The sequence below is a fragment of the Narcine bancroftii genome, chromosome 3 (assembly GCF_036971445.1).
Source record: "Narcine bancroftii isolate sNarBan1 chromosome 3, sNarBan1.hap1, whole genome shotgun sequence".
Lineage (NCBI taxonomy): Eukaryota > Metazoa > Chordata > Chondrichthyes > Torpediniformes > Narcinidae > Narcine > Narcine bancroftii.
Window position 1 is genome coordinate 87,539,117 of NC_091471.1, and position 17,343 is coordinate 87,556,459.

The 17,343-nt window shown below is 41.1% G+C and overlaps 1 protein-coding gene and 1 long non-coding RNA gene across 10 annotated transcripts in view; one reads left to right on the forward strand and one right to left on the reverse strand.

The window, feature by feature from the left end:
• The window catches only part of ipo11 (importin 11), a 433,130-nt gene that overhangs the window by 382,781 nt on the left and 33,006 nt on the right, over positions 1-17,343 (forward strand). Inside the window, exons 32-33 of one of the 5 annotated variants that reach the window (XR_011353506.1) lie at positions 12,603-12,784; positions 13,419-13,503. The exons of 3 other annotated variants lie outside the window; for them this stretch is intronic. The gene's annotated coding sequence lies outside the window, so the exon portion shown is untranslated. Of the gene's footprint in view, positions 1-12,602; positions 12,785-13,418; positions 13,580-17,343 lie in introns of those variants that run through there. One more of the 5 variants, XR_011353505.1, reaches the window with a different exon arrangement.
• The window catches only part of LOC138757337 (uncharacterized), a 92,450-nt gene that overhangs the window by 70,123 nt on the left and 4,984 nt on the right, over positions 1-17,343 (reverse strand). For 3 of the 5 annotated variants that reach the window (XR_011353512.1, XR_011353508.1, XR_011353510.1), the window contains exon 2: positions 12,949-13,028. The exons of 1 other annotated variant lie outside the window; for it this stretch is intronic. This is a non-coding gene — a long non-coding RNA (uncharacterized lncRNA). The remainder of the gene's footprint in view (positions 1-12,948; positions 13,029-17,343) is intronic. One more of the 5 variants, XR_011353509.1, reaches the window with a different exon arrangement.

Below are 17,343 nucleotides of genomic sequence, written 5' to 3' on the forward strand. Positions count from 1 at the left end.
TTTTATCCCGCCATTCAAAACGTACCAAGGATGTAGGTGAATTGGGTATAAAATTGGGCAGCACGGACTCGTGGGCTGAAATGGCCTGTTACCGTGCTGTACGTCAAAAATTATTTAAAGCTTATGGGTGCTACCCTTGCTTGTATTGAGTTATCAGGTTGCAGTATTACTTCTGCTAACTCATGATCACTTGTACAGTTCTATGAAAAGTACGTGACAACACATGAATGTATTATCAGGGCCATTCACTCCCTACTAGTGACAGAATCCAGAACACTGTTGCTAACAATATAAAAACTTAACCAACAACTCTAGCACCTATCTGAAGGAAAAACAAAGGGGACAATGAGGTGATCACTGTACTGTAATCAAGCAATGAGTTACGACATGATCAAGCCATCAGTAAATGGACAACTACACCTGGCCACACATACACACACTTCAAATGTATTGCTTCTTAGGTTGAGCGTATATCAGATAAACGCAAAATCTGCAGATGCAGGCGTCTAGTGCAGTACACAAAAGTGCTTGAGAAACTCAGCAGGTCACAGAGCATCCATAAAAAGCTAAAATAAAATCACAGGCAGATGTCTGAATAATAAGTTGGGGAAGTGCACAGGCTAACAAATATTACCCGTAAAAGTGGGACGGGAAGAAGAGAAAGAAGCTGAGAAGTGATAGGGGAGAGGCCAGAGGGGTAAGAAAGGGAGACAGAGGGATGAGGAAAAGAGAGACCGGGGGAGGGGTTCATAATGGAAATTGGAGGTCAATATCGATGCAGTCTGAGTGGAGATTGGGCAGAACTTAAAGTGGTGTTCCTCCTATTTACGGGTGGCCTCAAGTTGGCAGTATGGAGTCAGGGCGAACGGGTGTGAGTATATATTAATTGTCTGCACCCACACATTAGCATTTACAGATGATGGAAAAAGACAGTTGGTGACTGATCAATAACTTTAGGAAGAGAAAAAGTTGAAAACTATAAGATTTTAGACTTTACTCCCATAAGAATTGTTTACAACTTGTGAAATGTAACCATGAAGTGAAGCAAAATACAAATAACAACTGAAGATAGTAGAATGTCTAATGTTTAGTAGCAAGTAATGTTTCATTGGTCCACGTTTGCTATTTTTCAGTGTATTTGATTGAAACTTGAGTGCACTTTGTGTGAACTGTCAATTCCCTTCATATTAGTATCAGGCCAAGTTATCCCTTAAAATTGTGCCTTTTCAGGATGGGTATTCGACCTGACGTTTTTAACAATGTAACTTGTTGGTTGATAAATTTTATTGTTTCAGTAAATAGGCTTCTGCCTAAAATTTATAGGTCAGTGCATCCATAATCTGTTGGCTGGAATTTTGCTTGGATATGCTTGCTATTCTTCAGTAAGTGACAGAATATCCAGGACATGGGTACATAAATTTTGTAAACATCCAGACTTATTGACTGATTCTTGCCAGCTGGAACCCAATGGCAGAGTACAAATTTGTTGAAATGTTCCACTATTTGTATTGGTGAACCTGCTTGCTTTACAGTTGCAAGGAAAAAGGATAAGAATATTAATCACTTTTGGCTGAACCATGTTGTTGTGCGTTCAGAACTGCTGTGGCAATTACTGTTCCAATGTAAGCATGCCTGGGCATACAATGACTCAACAGGGCAAGCAGAATAGATGTGTCACTCTGTTTCTTCTGCTCCATTCCAGTATGGAGTTGATTGACATAGTGGAACCTGGCTGTACACATTACACTTTCTAGTCACAATTCTACTATTCCACATTGAGGACATGGTCTGAGTTTCTATTCATTTGAGTAGGCCATGTGATGAGCGGGAGGAAATTGAGGTATTTCTTGGTTATTTTATTGTAAAATTTTAAACATTTTATCGACTAAAACTGTTTAACTTTTATAATGAACAATGAGGCTTCGTTATCCCATGTAATTTGATCCCAGATGTGGAGAGGCCACTTGATTGGCCCTTCGCATCGATCTCAGGTAAGTGCAAGGACCAATTGCACCTTTTAGTCTGTGTACTCTCTTTAAATGTTGGGGTTTTAAGGATTTTATTTAATTTTTGTTAGCTTTATTTTGTAATAGCTTTTGATTGATATTGAGTGACAGTGTCTTTGCTACCTCTCATGTTCAATGGTTTTGTGTGGCTTGCCCATTGACCTAATTACATTGCTCAATTTCCTACCACCAATAAGGCCTCACCAATAAGGTCTGGGTGCCTGCTGTCCAGTAAGTTTGTTTTTCTGAAACAGGTTCTCAGCAGATGTTGCCTAATCCACTGAGTTTCTCCAGTGGTTTAACTTTTACCCCAGATTAGACTTTCTGCCGTCTCTTGTATTTATTCTCCTCACTCTGTTTCAGTTTCTAATCCCTTCCTTGAGGTTCCCAGCATTGCTCCCCCCACTTGCCCTGATTGTTCCACTTGCTTCTGATTGTGGATCTCTGATTACTGTTTAGATACAGCTGTGCCCACATATTCTCTGGTTGTATCAGAGAAGTTTAATTTGTTAAAATCAATGAGAAGAATGAGGGGAGACTTCATAGAGGTATTTAAAATTATGAGAAGGAATAGACAGAGTAAATATAGGTAAGCTTTTTTCCACTGAGGGAAGGTGAGATCCAAACCAGAGGACAGGGTTTAAGGGTTGAGGGAGAACAGTTTAGGGGAGCATGAGGGAAAACTTCTTCACACAGAGAGTGGTGGGAGTGTGGAACAAGCCTCTAGCTGAAGGAGTGAATGCAGGCTCAGTTTTAACATTTAAAAAGAGTTTGGACAGGAACATGGATGGGTAAGGTATGGAGGGCTATTGATTGGGTGCGGGTCAGTGGGACTGGACAGAAAAGTGGTTCGTCACAGACTAGAAGGGCCAAAGGGGCCTGTTTCTGTTCTGTAATAGTCTATGGTTCTAAGGAAAACCTCCATACAGTCTTCTGGACTCGATGTTGAATTCTACAACATCAGGTAAGTTGATTTGTAACATACATCCATCTCATATATTGGCTTAGCTTTTCCTTCTCGCTAGGATTGAAAAACTTGCTCAATTTGACCTGCTGGACATTCTCCTCATCTGCATTTTACAACTCCCACATCCTTTTGTCTGTTATCATTCTAACTGCACCCATTCACCTTTTGAGCAGATGATCTTGTGTATAGTTTCTCGCTGTGGTCACCCCAGTTTTACCCCATTACACCTCACCCACCCTGCAGGTTTTTTGTCCACTTTTCAATTTTGACAAATGGTCTTCGAACTGAAATGTAGACTCTTGGTTCTTTTTCCATTGATGTGGCTTGACCTGTTGAGTATTTCCAGTGTTTCTGTGTTTAACTTACATATTTGTTTCTGTTTGTGTTAAATATTTTTGTGCTTCAGTTTAAATATCACTAATACTATTCGAATCCATTTTTCCATATCTTAATTAATTTGCTAATTAATGCTTTATTTACAGCTTTGTTTTTGCATATATCCCCAACATTTATTACTGAGCTTTTTTTTAGGAAGATAACAAAAGAAATAGAAAGGGAGTAGGCCATTCAATCCCATGCCAACTTTGCTATTCCATTAAGAACATTGTTGATCTTTTAATTCAGCACCAAATTCTACCACTGATTCCACATCCTTTGATTTCTTTTGATAGCTAAAAATCCAGTAATTCTACCTGTTTTTGTTTATACGTGACGAAGGACCCAGGTCTGAAACATTGGCTACCGTTTACTTCCTACAGATATTGCGTGACCTGCTGAGTTTCTCCAACATTTTTGTGCATTGGTCTCAGAGTTCACAAGATGTTAGCTTGCAACTTATCGGACTTGTTGAATTCACTTTCATTCATTGGTGTGATGGCTTTTGAATACATATCTCCAGGTTTGCTCATCTGGTCCCATAACATTAATAAGACAGTACTAAATGATAGGATTTATAAACAAATCATAATTAAATGCTTCCCTCATTTGTAAGTTATCAAAATTAGGGAACGTTTGTGCATTCACTCATAAAAATTAAGCATACAATTGTACCCATTGTAATTTATTGTTATCTTCTTCTTTGGCTTGGCTTCGAGGACGAAGATTTATGGAGGGGTAATGTCCACGTCTGCTCCAGGCTCGTTGGTGACTGACTAGTCCGATGCGGGACAGGCAGACACGGTTGCAGTGGTTGCAAGGGAAAATTGGTTGGTTGGGGTTGGGTGTTGGGTTTTTCCTCCTTTGTCTTTTGTCAGTGAGGTGGGCTCTGCGGTCTTCTTCAAAGGAGGTTGCTGCCCGCCGAACTGTGAGGTGCCAAGATGCACGGTTGGAGGCGAGATCAGCCCACTGGCGGTGGTCAATGTGACAGGCACCAAGAGATTTCTTTAGGCAGTCCTTGTACCTCTTCATTGGTGCTCCTCTGTCTCGGTGGCCAGTGGAGAGTTCGCCATAGAACACGATCTTGGGAAGGCGATGGTCCTCCATTCTGGAGACGTGACCTACCCAGTGCAGTTTGATCTTCAGCAGCGTGGATTCGATGCTGTCGGCCTCTGCCATCTTGAGTACTTCGATGTTGGAGATGAGGTCGCTCCAATGAATGTTGAGGATGGAGCGGAGACAACGCTGGTGGAAGCGTTCTAGGAGCCGTAGGTGATGCTGGTAAAGGACCTGTGATTCGGAGCCGAACAGGAGCATGGGTATGACAATGGCTCTGTATACGCTAATCTTTGTGTGTTTCTTCAGGTGGTTGTTTTTCCAGATTCTTTTGTGTAGTCTTCCAAAGGCGCTATTTGCCTTGGCGAGTCTGTTGTCTATCTCGTTGTTGATCCTTGCATCCGATGAAATGGTGCAGCCGAGGTAGGTAAACTGGTTGACCGTTTTGAGTTTTGTGTGCCCGATGGAGATGTGGGGGGGCTGGTAGTCATGGTGGGGAGCTGGCTGATGGAGGACCTCAGTTTTCTTCAGGCTGACTTCCAGGCCAAACATTTTGGCAGTTTCTGCAAAACAGGATGTCATGCGCTGGAGAGCTGGCTCTGAATGGGCAACTAAAGCGGCATTGTCTGCAAAGAGTAGTTCACGGACAAGTTGCTCTTGTGTCTTGGTGTGAGCTTTCAGGCGCCTCAGATTGAAGAGACTGCCATCCGTGCGGTACCGGATGTAAACAGCGTCTTCATTGTTGAGGTCTTTCATGGCTTGTTTCAGCATCATGCTGAAGAAGATAGTAAAGAGGGTTGGTGCGAGGACGCAGCCTTGCTTCACACCATTGTCAATGAAGAAGGGTTCGGAGAGCTCATTGCTGTATCTGACCCGACTTTGTTGGTTTTCGTGTAGTTAGATAACCATGTTGAGGAACTTGGAGCCGAGGTGCTCTAGTGTTTGCCAAAGCCCTTTTCTGCTCACGGTGTTGAAGGCTTTGGTGAGGTCAACAAAGGTGATGTAGAGTCCTTTGTTTTGTTCTCTGCACTTTTCTTGGAGCTGTCTGAGGGCAAAGACCATGTCAGTAGTTCCTCTGTTTGTGCGAAAGCCACACTGTGATTCTGGGAGGACATTAGAGTTATAGTTATAGAACAATACAGCACAGTACAGGCCCTTCAGCCCTCAATGTTGTGATATTCCTTGCTTTAAAAAAAAGTACTAAACCTTCCCTACCCCATAACCCTCTATTTTTCTTTCATCCATGTGTCTGACTAAGAGTCTCTTAATGCCACCACCATCCCCAGCAAGACATTCCAACCACCCACAACTCCATGTAAAAAAAAAACACTTACCCCTGAAGTCTCCCCTAAGCTTCCCTCCCTTAACTTTGTACATATGTCTTCTGGTATTTTGCTGATCCTACCTAGGAAACAGGTGCTGGACGGCCTATTTATGCTTCTCATAGTTTTGTAGACCTCTATCAAGTTTCCTCTTATCCTTCTACACTCCCAAAGTGAAAAGTCACAGCTCTGCTAACCTCTGGTAAATCTCTGCATCCTCTCCAGAGCTTCCACATCCTTCCTATAATGAGGTGACTAGAACTGAACACAATACTCTTAAGTGTGGTCTTACCAGAGATTTGTAGAGTTGTACTCCTGAACCCAATCCCCCTATTAATGAATCCCAGCATCCCACAGGTCTTCTTAATTATCCCATCAACCTGTGCAATGACCTTGAGGGATTTGAATTTGCACCCCAAGGTTCCTCTGACCATTAACCCTGTGCTCAGCCTTTTGGTTTGTCCTTCTAAAATGCATCACCTCACACTTAACCATATTAAAATCCATCTGTCACCTTTAAGCCCAACTCTGCATCCTGTGTGTATCATCTTGTAAACTTCAACAACCTTCATCTCCATCCACTACTCCTCCAATATTCATATCATCCCCAATCTTACTGTCCCATCCATCCATCTCTTCATCCAGGTCATTTATAAAAAATCATAAAGAGCAGGGGCCCCAGAATAGATCCCTGCAGCACTCCACTAGTTACCGACCTCCAGGCCGAATACTTTCCTTCCACTACTACTCTCTGCTTTCTTCCTACAAACCAATATTTTAACCAGCTAATTTTCCACTGATCCAGTGACTCATGACTTTTTGGATGAGTCTTTCATGGGGGACCTTGTCAAATGCCTCACTGCAGTGATCATATGTAATGGTTGCTGTTTAACATGTTGGATGTTAGATTTAGAATAATGAAGTACTGAACATGGGGCGAGAACATCGATATAAGCAAAAACTCTTCCAACAAAGTTTCATGTTTGTAGAAATGGGCAGTGCTTGGTTTTGTCTGCTGTGCAATAGACTTTTTGCTTGGGCCTAACACAATTGTTTCCCTTGCCTCATTACAACTCAGGTTGCCTTGGTATTATTATTTGACCATTTTGAAATGAAAATTGTGCTTTTATCTTTTTTTTTTATTTTTTATTTTTATTTTTTATTTTTCACACCATAATATCTCAGGCCCTTCATCAGATTTAATTCAGTTTTGGAGATGGAAACATCAAGAGAAAGAATCATCAATATCAATAATGGAAATGTAATAATTCAGTGATTATGGATATTTTGTAAAAAACTGGTGTACAAGATTCTGAAAAAAATATTAGTACATGTTACTGGTATGTTATCTTTACATTAAATATATCAAGTGATTAAGTACTTTTTAATCATGAAGGAATTAAATGTAGGAGTGTCTGTTTGATTACTCAAGTCATGTTTATTACTGAATCCAATTTTAAATCTTCTTTCCCTTTCCCTTCAGCCATTACTGGCCAAGGAATTAATCTGTCTTGTAATTTCAAGCTCATGAGAAATAATACAGTGAAACCTCCTCAGAATGCGATTTGTTATGACCCAAAACATTGATTTTAGGATGCCAAACTCAAACATGGTCTCTTATGACTCATTTACAAGATGTGTATGTTAATATGCGGAGTTTAAAGGTCTTATTATAGGGTTTGAGTCACAGTATTCTGTTTTCCTGCTTCCTGAATCATGACATGTATGCATTTGTTCCGTGACTTAGCTGTAACACGGTATGAAATCTTGGACCCCAACTACCACGTTCTAACGAGGTTTTACTGTATATCTCTGCTTTTACACCCATGTAATGGTCCTGAAGGAGTCAGCATATAAAGGAAATAAAGAAGGCATATGGGATTGTCATCTTCATTAATCAGGACATGAAACAGGGAGGTTATGATCATTGTCAAAAAACATTGGTGAGGCCATATCTGAAATATTTTGTGCAGTCCTTGTTGCTGTGACTTTAAAAGATGTGGTTGCACTGTAGAGAGTGCAGAGGGAATTAACCAGGATATTGCCTGGTGTAGAATGTTAGAGTTGTGAAGAGAGATTAAGTTGGATGGGTTTATTTTTCTTGAAATGGAGGAGGCTGAGAGGTGACCTGATTGAGGTGTACAAAATTATGAAGGGCATAAATGGTAATAAACTGACCCATAGGAGAAGTGTTTCTAACTAGAGGGCACCCATTTAAAGCGAGTTACATAGAAAATAGGTGTAGGATAGGCCATGTGGCCCTTCAAGTCTACACTGCATTCATTTTGATCAAGGCTGATCATCTATTCAGTACCCAATACCTGGCTTCTCCCCACCCCCTAATCCTCTTAGCTACAAGGGCCAAATCTAACTCCCTCTTAAATATAGATAAGGAACCAGCTTCAACTACTTCCTGTGCCAAAGAATTCCACAGATTCACCAATCTGAGAGAAAAAAAAATATTCTCATCCCAGTCCTAAAAAACTTTCCCCCTTATCCTTAAACTGTGATCCCTGGTTCTGGTTTTCCCCAAAATCTAGTCTGTCCAATCCCTTAAGAATTTTATACGTTTCTATAAGATTCACCCCTCAATCTTCTAAATTACAGCAAATATAAGCCTAGTCGATCCAGCCTTTCTTCATGTGCAAGTCCTGCCATCCCTGGTATCAATCTAGTAAACCTCCTTTGCACTCCCTCAGATAAGGAGACGAAAATTGTACACAATACTCTAGGTGTGGTCTCACCAAGGCCCTGTACAGCTGCAGTAGAATCTATCTGCTCCTGTACACAAATCCTCTTGCTATGAATGCCAACTTTCCTCACTGCCTGCTCTGCATACCCACTTTCAATGACTGATGCACAGCGACATCCAGGTCTCGTTGCATCTCTCCTTTTTCCTAATTGAACACCATTTAGGAAATAATCTTCTCTCCTGTTATTGCCTCCAAAGTGGATAACCTCACATTTATCCACATTATATTGCATCTGCCATGTATTAGCCTATACACCTAACTTGTCAAGTCATCCTGCATCCTCTTAGCATCCTCTACACAGCTAACCCTGCCACCCAGCTTTGTGTCATCTGCAAACTTGGAGATGCTGCTTTCTATTCCCTCATCTAAGTCATAGATATATATTGTAATTAACTGTGGTTCCAGCACTGAGCCTTACGGTACCCCTCTAGTCACTGCACTGTCTCTGAGAAAGTACTCGGTAGCCGCTTTCAGATGGCCAGAATACCAGAATGTAAAGCTGCCTAAAATACCCGAACGTGGCTGTCGGGAGGCCATCTGAAACGGAAAACGCCTCCCCGAGGAGCATTTACTCAACCCATCTCGGGGATGTATATTCTCCGCTTCCGAGCGCTCCCCCTAGGCACCTGAAAGCAGAAAGGCAAAGCAGCTAGCAGCTTTCAGGTGCCTAGCAGGGGGTGGGCTGATGACAGTCAGCCAGACAGCCCCCTCGTGCGGGACTACAGGGCTGGGGCAGCTGGCGAAGGACGTCAAGGTTGGAGTGGCTGGCGCAGGACTACAGCCCCGTAGTCCCGCAGTGGCCGCTCCAGCCCCATAGTCCTGTGCCAGCCGCTGCAGCCCCATAGTCCCATGCCAGAGGACTGTCAGGCAGCGAGGAGGGGGCTGTCGGCAACAGGGAGGGGAGCTGTCAGACAGCTGCCCTTGCCCCGATTCAGGAGCAGGCATTTAGTCCATGGGACCTCTCCCTGCTGTGGACCTTTCACGTGGCAGAACACTGCCTTCAGCAGACATCCGCAGCCGCTCTGGAGCCGCATTCTCCCAGCGATTCCACCTGAAAGCGGCTGGCGACAGTGACTTTTTTCCATTCGGCATATCTTGGCACAGACTAGAAGGGCTAAAGGGGCCTGTGCTGCAAAATTCTACTACTTCAGAAATATTCACGTGTCTGGATAGCACACGAAACAGAATTTCTCGCTGTATCTCATTAGACATGACAATGAACAATTCATTCATTTATTCCCTACCTGACTCTTTTACAAATAATAAACCCTCTTGTAAATCCAGATGTACTAAATTTGCTTGAGACCTTTATCTTTTGTCCCCCTTCCCAACCACCCTCACCCATCTCCCCACTGGATTCATACAGTTAGTGTGGCAATTAGCACAATGCTATTACAGTGCCAGCGGCCCTTGTTTGAATCTGGCGCTGCCTGTAAGAAGTTTGTATGTTCTCCCAGTGTCTATGTGGGTTTCCTCTGGATGCCCTGGTTTCCTCCCACCTTTCAAAATGTGCCAGGGGTTGTAGGTCTATTGGTGTAATTGGGCAGCACAAGTTCATGGATTGTATGTCTAATTTTTTTTTAAATCTCCCACTCATTCTCGTATCCCCTTCTGTTTGGTTCCATCTCCCCAATGGATTCTTCCGTTCTCTCCTCATTCCCCCATCTCTTTACACCACCATCATATTCCAGCACTGACAGCCTCACCATTCCACCAGATATGTCTTCCTCCACCTGATCGCTAGGTTCACTTGCCTCTTTCCCCCCTTTAACAGGCATTTGCTATTCATCTGCCTTTGTCCACCATGTTTTAACTCTTCCTGGTTCACCAGTCCTTTGTGAGTTAGCCCATTTCTCACTGGCAACCCACTAAATAGGCGAGTAACAACCAGTGTTGCATACCATGAGTCGTTCACACTTGACCATGAATTACCTGGTTCATGTTGATATCATGCATCTAAGGAGGGGCCCAACCTCCAGTGGTAATGTCCAGAGTGACATATTATGTACTTGCAGGGTAGTAAAATCATAGCAGGAATAAAGCACATACTTGTACAATGTATAAAAGACTGTGGGGAAAAATGCACACAATTGAATAAGGCATACGGGCTCAAAGTATAAAAGACCATGGGGAAAAACGCATACAATTTAATAAGATATACATGTGCAGTGTATAAAAGATTGAGGAAAAATCTACTACGGTGAGCTTCAGACTTAGGACAAACCCACAGACCAACGTCATTATTCCCTAAACAATAGAGTATAATAACTATTTACATAGTATTTGCAGTGTATTAAAAGTAATCTTGAAAATTATTTAAAGCACAGGTATGTTCTAACAGCTCCACCGACCGTTCTAGTGACAGATCTGCCGGCTGCATGCTGACAGCCCCGCCAGCTGTGCGCTGATAGCCCCACCAGCCACCCTGTGAAATATAACTGGACTGATATTAAAACTACCAACCTGACGCACACACGCAGGCATTAACGTCACTCATGATACCTGGTTGAGAGGGTTGGCCATTCACACTGCAGCTGAGTCAACTCGGCTGGACTCTTATACAACTCCCTATCAAGTATTAGAAACCAATTGATTTTTACCCCCCTCCCGCCCAGTTGGGAGCATTCACACTGCTAAGTGACCTGCTAAATACCCACTAAATTGTCTGGTTCAACCCATGTACTGTACTGTGTGTCTAAATTTTTTTAATATCTCCCACTCATTCTCATCCCCCCTCCCTTCTCTTTCGTTCCATCTCCCCACTGGATTCTTCCCTTCTCTCCTCTTCCCCATCTCTTTTTACCACCATCTTATTCCAGCACTGATAGCCTCGCCATTCCACCATATATGTCTTTCCCTACCTGACCCCTTGGTTATTTTCAATGTGAAAGGGGCTAATAAAGATGGGTCAGGGAGGAGTCTAGACCAACAAAAGATGTTAATTGAATGTGAGGAGAGGAGAGAATTGATTTTGGCTCTTTGAAAGGAGACAGAGGGAAAAAGGGGAGAGAGAGACAGAACTGGGGGAAAGATGACAGGGGAAAGAAGAAGTTGGGGGGGTGGAAATGGAAACCAGAGAAGTTCATGTTAATGTCATTCAGATGGAGGGTGCCTAGATGAAAGATGAGATGTTGTTCCTTCAATTTGCGGGTGGCTGGCATTGCATGAGACCATGGACAGACATCAGCTAGAGAATGGCATGGCAAATCAAAATGGGTGGCCACTGGGAGATCCACGCTTTTGCAGTGGACCAAGCCGAGGTGCTCAACAAAGCAATCTCCCAGTCAGTACTCAGTCTCTCCAACTCTAGAAGACCCCAATGGGAGCACTGGATGCAGTAGATGACCCCTGCAAGTTCACGTGAAATGTTCTGTCACTTGAAAGGACTGTTTGGGGCCCAGAATGGTGGTAAGGGAGGATGTGTGGGCGCAAGAGAAGCATATCGTGTGGTAACAGGGGTAGGTGTCAAGGGCACGATTGGTGGGGAGGGAGGAGTGAACAAGGAGTATCATTAGATTCCAGGGCTTTACCATTTACCAAATTCTGCCCTGTTTTAAGTTATCAAAGTGCAGCACCTCACACTTGTCAGAGTTAAATTGCATTTGCCACTCTTTATCCCACTCTCCCAATGGACCTACTGTATATCCTACTATAAATTTACATATCCTTCTAAGACTTTTGACATATCCTGCTTCTGGCTTTTCTGATATTTTTCTTGAAAGAGGACTTAGGCCTGAAACATCGGGAATGTACCTTTGTCTCCTTTAGATGGTGAAAAGACCAGCTGAGTTCCTCCAGCATTTCAGTGTGTTTACTACATCACAGCGTATGCAGTCTATTTTGTTTCACTACATATCTTTCACTGGCCACTATGCCACCAATTTTAGTTCCATCTGCAATTTACTAACCATATTAACTATTGTCATGCAGGTCATTAATATAGTTAACAAACAGCAGTGACTCTGCACCAAAACCTGTGTCAGACATTTGATCAGCCAAAGTACAAAGAATAACAGTGAATCATTAAGTAATTCAGCATCATAAAGTTGAGAGTGGTCTTGTTAATGTCAACATATTCTCATCCAATGTCACATTGAATCATTATGTTTGTAATTCTTTTCAGATAATCCAGCGGTCGCAGCAACATGTTATTGACTGAATTCTAAATGAGAAAATCACATATAACAAAAATTAGTCTTGTTTCATTCTATGCTTAGATCATCACAAATTCAATGAAAATTCATGATGTCTGCAAAATATATGTTGCTGATGCAACCCCAGTGCCTTCAAACTGCAAGACATGAGGTAGTAGGGATGTATAAATCCATTTCAATAAGTAAATTAACATTACCTGACTAATATATATCAGCTGCCATTAATTTTTTTAGTGACAAATACTGCTAGTCCTATTCAGCATGAAAAACGGCCCTTTGGCCCATAACTCGCTTATCTCTTTCCTAACCATGTACCTGTTCAAATGTCTTTTGTCGTCTACCGCCTCACTGGAATTTCAGTGGGAACTCACAATTTTTAAACAGCTGCCTTTCTGCTAATGGAAAACAAATTAATAAGGTGAGATTTTTTTCTAGTCATATTATCTCAACATCAAGTGAAGAGCTTGATCTCAAATTGATATCTTTTGTATGAGTAATGCCTCTATCTAAACTGTTAAAATATAGAAAAATAGTTGCCAAAAATTAGTATCAATATTATGAAGGTGATGCAGCAGGTATATTGAAACACATTTTGATAAAAACATTAAAATATCGATTTTTATGTTGAATTCTGTGGGGAATTTTGTATCCTGTGTAAACACCATTATGTAAAAATAGAAAATTTTGGAAATACTTAGCAAATCCTCAAGGAAAATAAAGATACTTTTTAGGTTGATGGGCTTGCATCAAATATCCAGCAATCTTAAACCCTTTCACACTTGCAGATGATCCCAGGAATTAACCGCCAATTGTCCTTTAAAGTGTCTAGTGTGAAAGCAAAATCAGCTCAACACCGGCATCAAATGACGTCATCTCACACCCGGCATTGATGGCCTTGACTCATAATACAATCCCTGGCGTTTGCAGATGCTGGTGTTGCAATCAAGTAAGTGTGAAATGGGTATTGCATGGTGGGATGAAATAACCCAAGTTTTTGCGTGTGTGCAGGAATTTGAAGGAAGGAAAAATTAAAATGAAGATATAAACTTTGCTGTGGGAAAATCACAGTGAGAGAAAGAGAGAGAGGAAAAAAATAGTAATAGTGGATAATTTTTAAACAGCATTGGAAAATTGGTAGCACTCGAGCACACAATTTATAAAGACTATGGGGAAAAAGCAATAGCAGACCTGACTTCCCAGAATGCTGTGCAGCAGAGAAACCCCTCTATGAATTTCCCTGCTGCATGGAATTCTGAGAGGAAAGGTTCGCCATTATAAATTGTATGCGATACTGCTACCAACTTTCCCATTCTATACATATTGTGCGCTACAGCACGACAAACTTTCCCACACTATATAAATTGAAAGTTATAGCACTACCAACTTTCTCACCCTGTTTTAAAAATTGTCCACTGTTGCTATTTATTGCTAGCACTTTCCCATGGTCCCTTATAAAGGCTTATATTAGGTTGGAACAACAGGGGCTGAAGGGCTCATAATTAGGCAGAATTAATTTTGTTCAAATATAAGATCATAATACATTGATCAAGATTTAGGGCAGGCTTGATGAGCCATGACGCCACTAGTAGAAGGCAGAACAGTCCTAACCCCCAGGGATGGTTCCTTGCAAGTGTGAAAACGTTCAGTGACCCAGTTAGGAATGGTCAAGTGTGAAAAGCCAAACCTATCCCAGGACACTGAATGGCCAATTTAGTGGGATGCAAATGTGAAGGGGGCTTTAGTATTTTGGGGGATAGAGGGAAGGAAAGATAAAAAGAGAGGGTCTATGAGAGATGGCAGGCAGAAGAGTTAAAATGGCAAAAGGGATGATGGTTCTATCCAAAAGAGGTGGTAAAAGAATACATTAAAAATTATATGATCCAGTATCCTTTCTTCTCTTGATTTATCCTCTTGAATAATCTTCTAGCCACTAAACATAGCCAGATACAGTCAATAGAAGGATATTGTTTCATAATATCCTTTTTGCCTATGGCATAGGATAATGGAATGCAACCACACTTGTCTCTGATCGATCTATTTCCATTTATTAAGTTATGTAACCATAATTCTGGCACTTAATATTTTAAGACATTTAGACATGACAGCACAGCAACATGCCATTTTGGCCCATGAGTCTGTGCCACCCAATTTACACCCCATTAACCTACACCCCCAGTATGTTTTGAATGGTGGGAAGAAACTGGAGAAAATCCACACAGATACAGGAGAACGTACCATCTCCTTACAGACAGCGCAGGACTCAAACCTTGGTCCGGTTCTAATCGCTGCCGCTGTAAAGGCATTGTGCTAACCACTACACCAACCACCCCTGCCAATCAAGGTTGGACTCCAGGCCACCCATTAGTGCACATCTTACTGTAAGCACAAGAGAGACTTCTATTATACATCACCTAATAAAAGTCCATGAACCATTGGCTATAAACCAAAAATAAATAGAAATGAGTGGAACTCTCAGATTCTCTGTAGTGTGGTGCTAGGTTTGGACACAAAATTATTATGTTATTAAAAATAATTTTGTTGAGATATTTACAGTCAAATGCTGCAATCCTTTTATAAATAATAACATATTTTAAAGTATTATTTATGTCTGTTTAGATTTCCACACCATTATATTCCTGTATGAAAGGTTTACAAAACTTAATTTGCTTGCAAGTATATTTGTTTTGAAATATTTGGTGCAAAAAGTTAGCACAAAAATGTTTAGGGTGTAGGCTAGCTGCTACAAGCTATGGCTCTGCAGAGCCTATAGCACAGAAGAAGTTACAGCTGCATGCGGGTTAGCTCAGAAAGAACACACTGTTCCCAGAAAGAATGACACCAACCCAGTTGAGTGTTGGTAACACACTGAGTTTTATTGGGCTTCACAGCCCGGCTTTTATTCTCAAGCTGAGGGGCGTGGTAAAATCCCCCTCAGCACTGATTGGTGTGTTTGTGATCTGCTTTCCCTGATAGGGCAGTTAAGCTCATTTGGTTGTGGCCAATCGGAGGGCAGCGCTGCGGGCCTCGTGCAGCCTGCTGAATCGTCACGTTCGTCTTTCATTTTGTGAGGCCTCATGGGGAAGCTGCAAAGAGCCACCACAAGGGGAATATTTTAAACAGCTTATTAAAAAGTTATGTTGCAAAATATCCCCCTCATGAATGAAACAGTTGTTTGTCAGTAAAAATCATAATTGCCAGTAAATTAACTTTTAATAAGATACTAAATTGAGATTCTATTAAATATTTCATTAATTCATGGCAGCCAGTAAAATGTACAAATAAAAATTATCTGTATTGTGTTGGAGATGCACGTTCCTTTTAATATAATGTTTGGATTTAACCAAGGAATCTTGTCTCCTAATGCACAAACTATAGCCTAAAAGTCATTACACAATGCTGGAGAAACTCATCAAGTCAAACTGTGTACTTTATATAGCCAAGATAAAGATACATAACCAACATTTTAGGTTTGAGCCCTTCATCAAGGTAAGAGCATCTGCTCAACAAGGATTCTGCTCATACCCGAAATGTTGGTAATATATCTATATTTGCTATATAAAGTACATGGTTTGACCTACTGAATTTCTCCAGCATTGTGTTCTTACTTCATCATGGTGTTTGCAGATTTTTGTTTTACTCCTAAAAGTCATGAATTGAGTGTATCACTTCATACACTTTGCCACTTGCTGCTTTTAAACAAGATACATGCATGTGTAATATTTTCTTTTGAGTGTGTTTCATGCTCCCTGAGGTGATGTCAGGAAGTATTTCTTCAAATAAACAACCTGGAAATATTTTTTCTAAAAGTCTGCTAATGTGAAGTCAGTTGAATATCTCAAAACTGAAGTTGACAGTACTGTAGTTTATAAAAAGACCTTGAACCTAAATGTTGTATGTGACATTCAGAATTCTCCAGTGATTTTATAATGCTCTCATAGTAAGTGTGCGCAAAACCCTGCCTTGTATTCTGTGTTTAATTGACCTGAATGGTGCAATATTAATTGCTATCTATGGAAAACCTCCTGCATATGCTCTGATTCGGTAAAGATATAATTGAGTGTGGCAAGATATTTACAGCAATGCCTTTAACATCTGAAACTTAAATACTGCTTTTTTTTTTGTAATTCAATTACAGAGTAGGTGCATCAATAGCTAAGGTAGTATTGTATTGGCTATCCTTGTTTGCTTTTGAGAAGGCTATGATGAGCCCTCGGAGTTCTGTAATAAAAACATTACTCCAGTGTTGTTAAGCTGATTATTCCAGAATGCTAGGCAATGACATGTAGCAGACTTCAACAGGGATTTTATCTAAAGGCTGCACCTGGCAATTGGATTTGAAAAGCTCAGATCAGCAGGAAGCTGATTGGGCAATAGAGATCAAGTGATCCAGGGAACTTGTGGCACAGGATGGTATTAATTCACTTCAACTCAGCAGCCTATGGAGTTCCACATGTTACATGCAGCAGATAAAACAAGAAATTGTTGAGGGTTAGCATGTTATTAGATACTGTTTGCATCAGACTTATCCAATAGAACAAATAGAGAATAAATTAAGATAATTCATAAGCTGGTCAAAATCCAATGGAGGCACATACAAGCACAGGTATTTGTTTTCAGACAAAGAAAATTGTGGGCAAATTTATTGAAAGTGTTCAAAATTATGTAAAGCTTTAATAAAATTAATTCAGAGGAATTATTTCTACCAGGAAG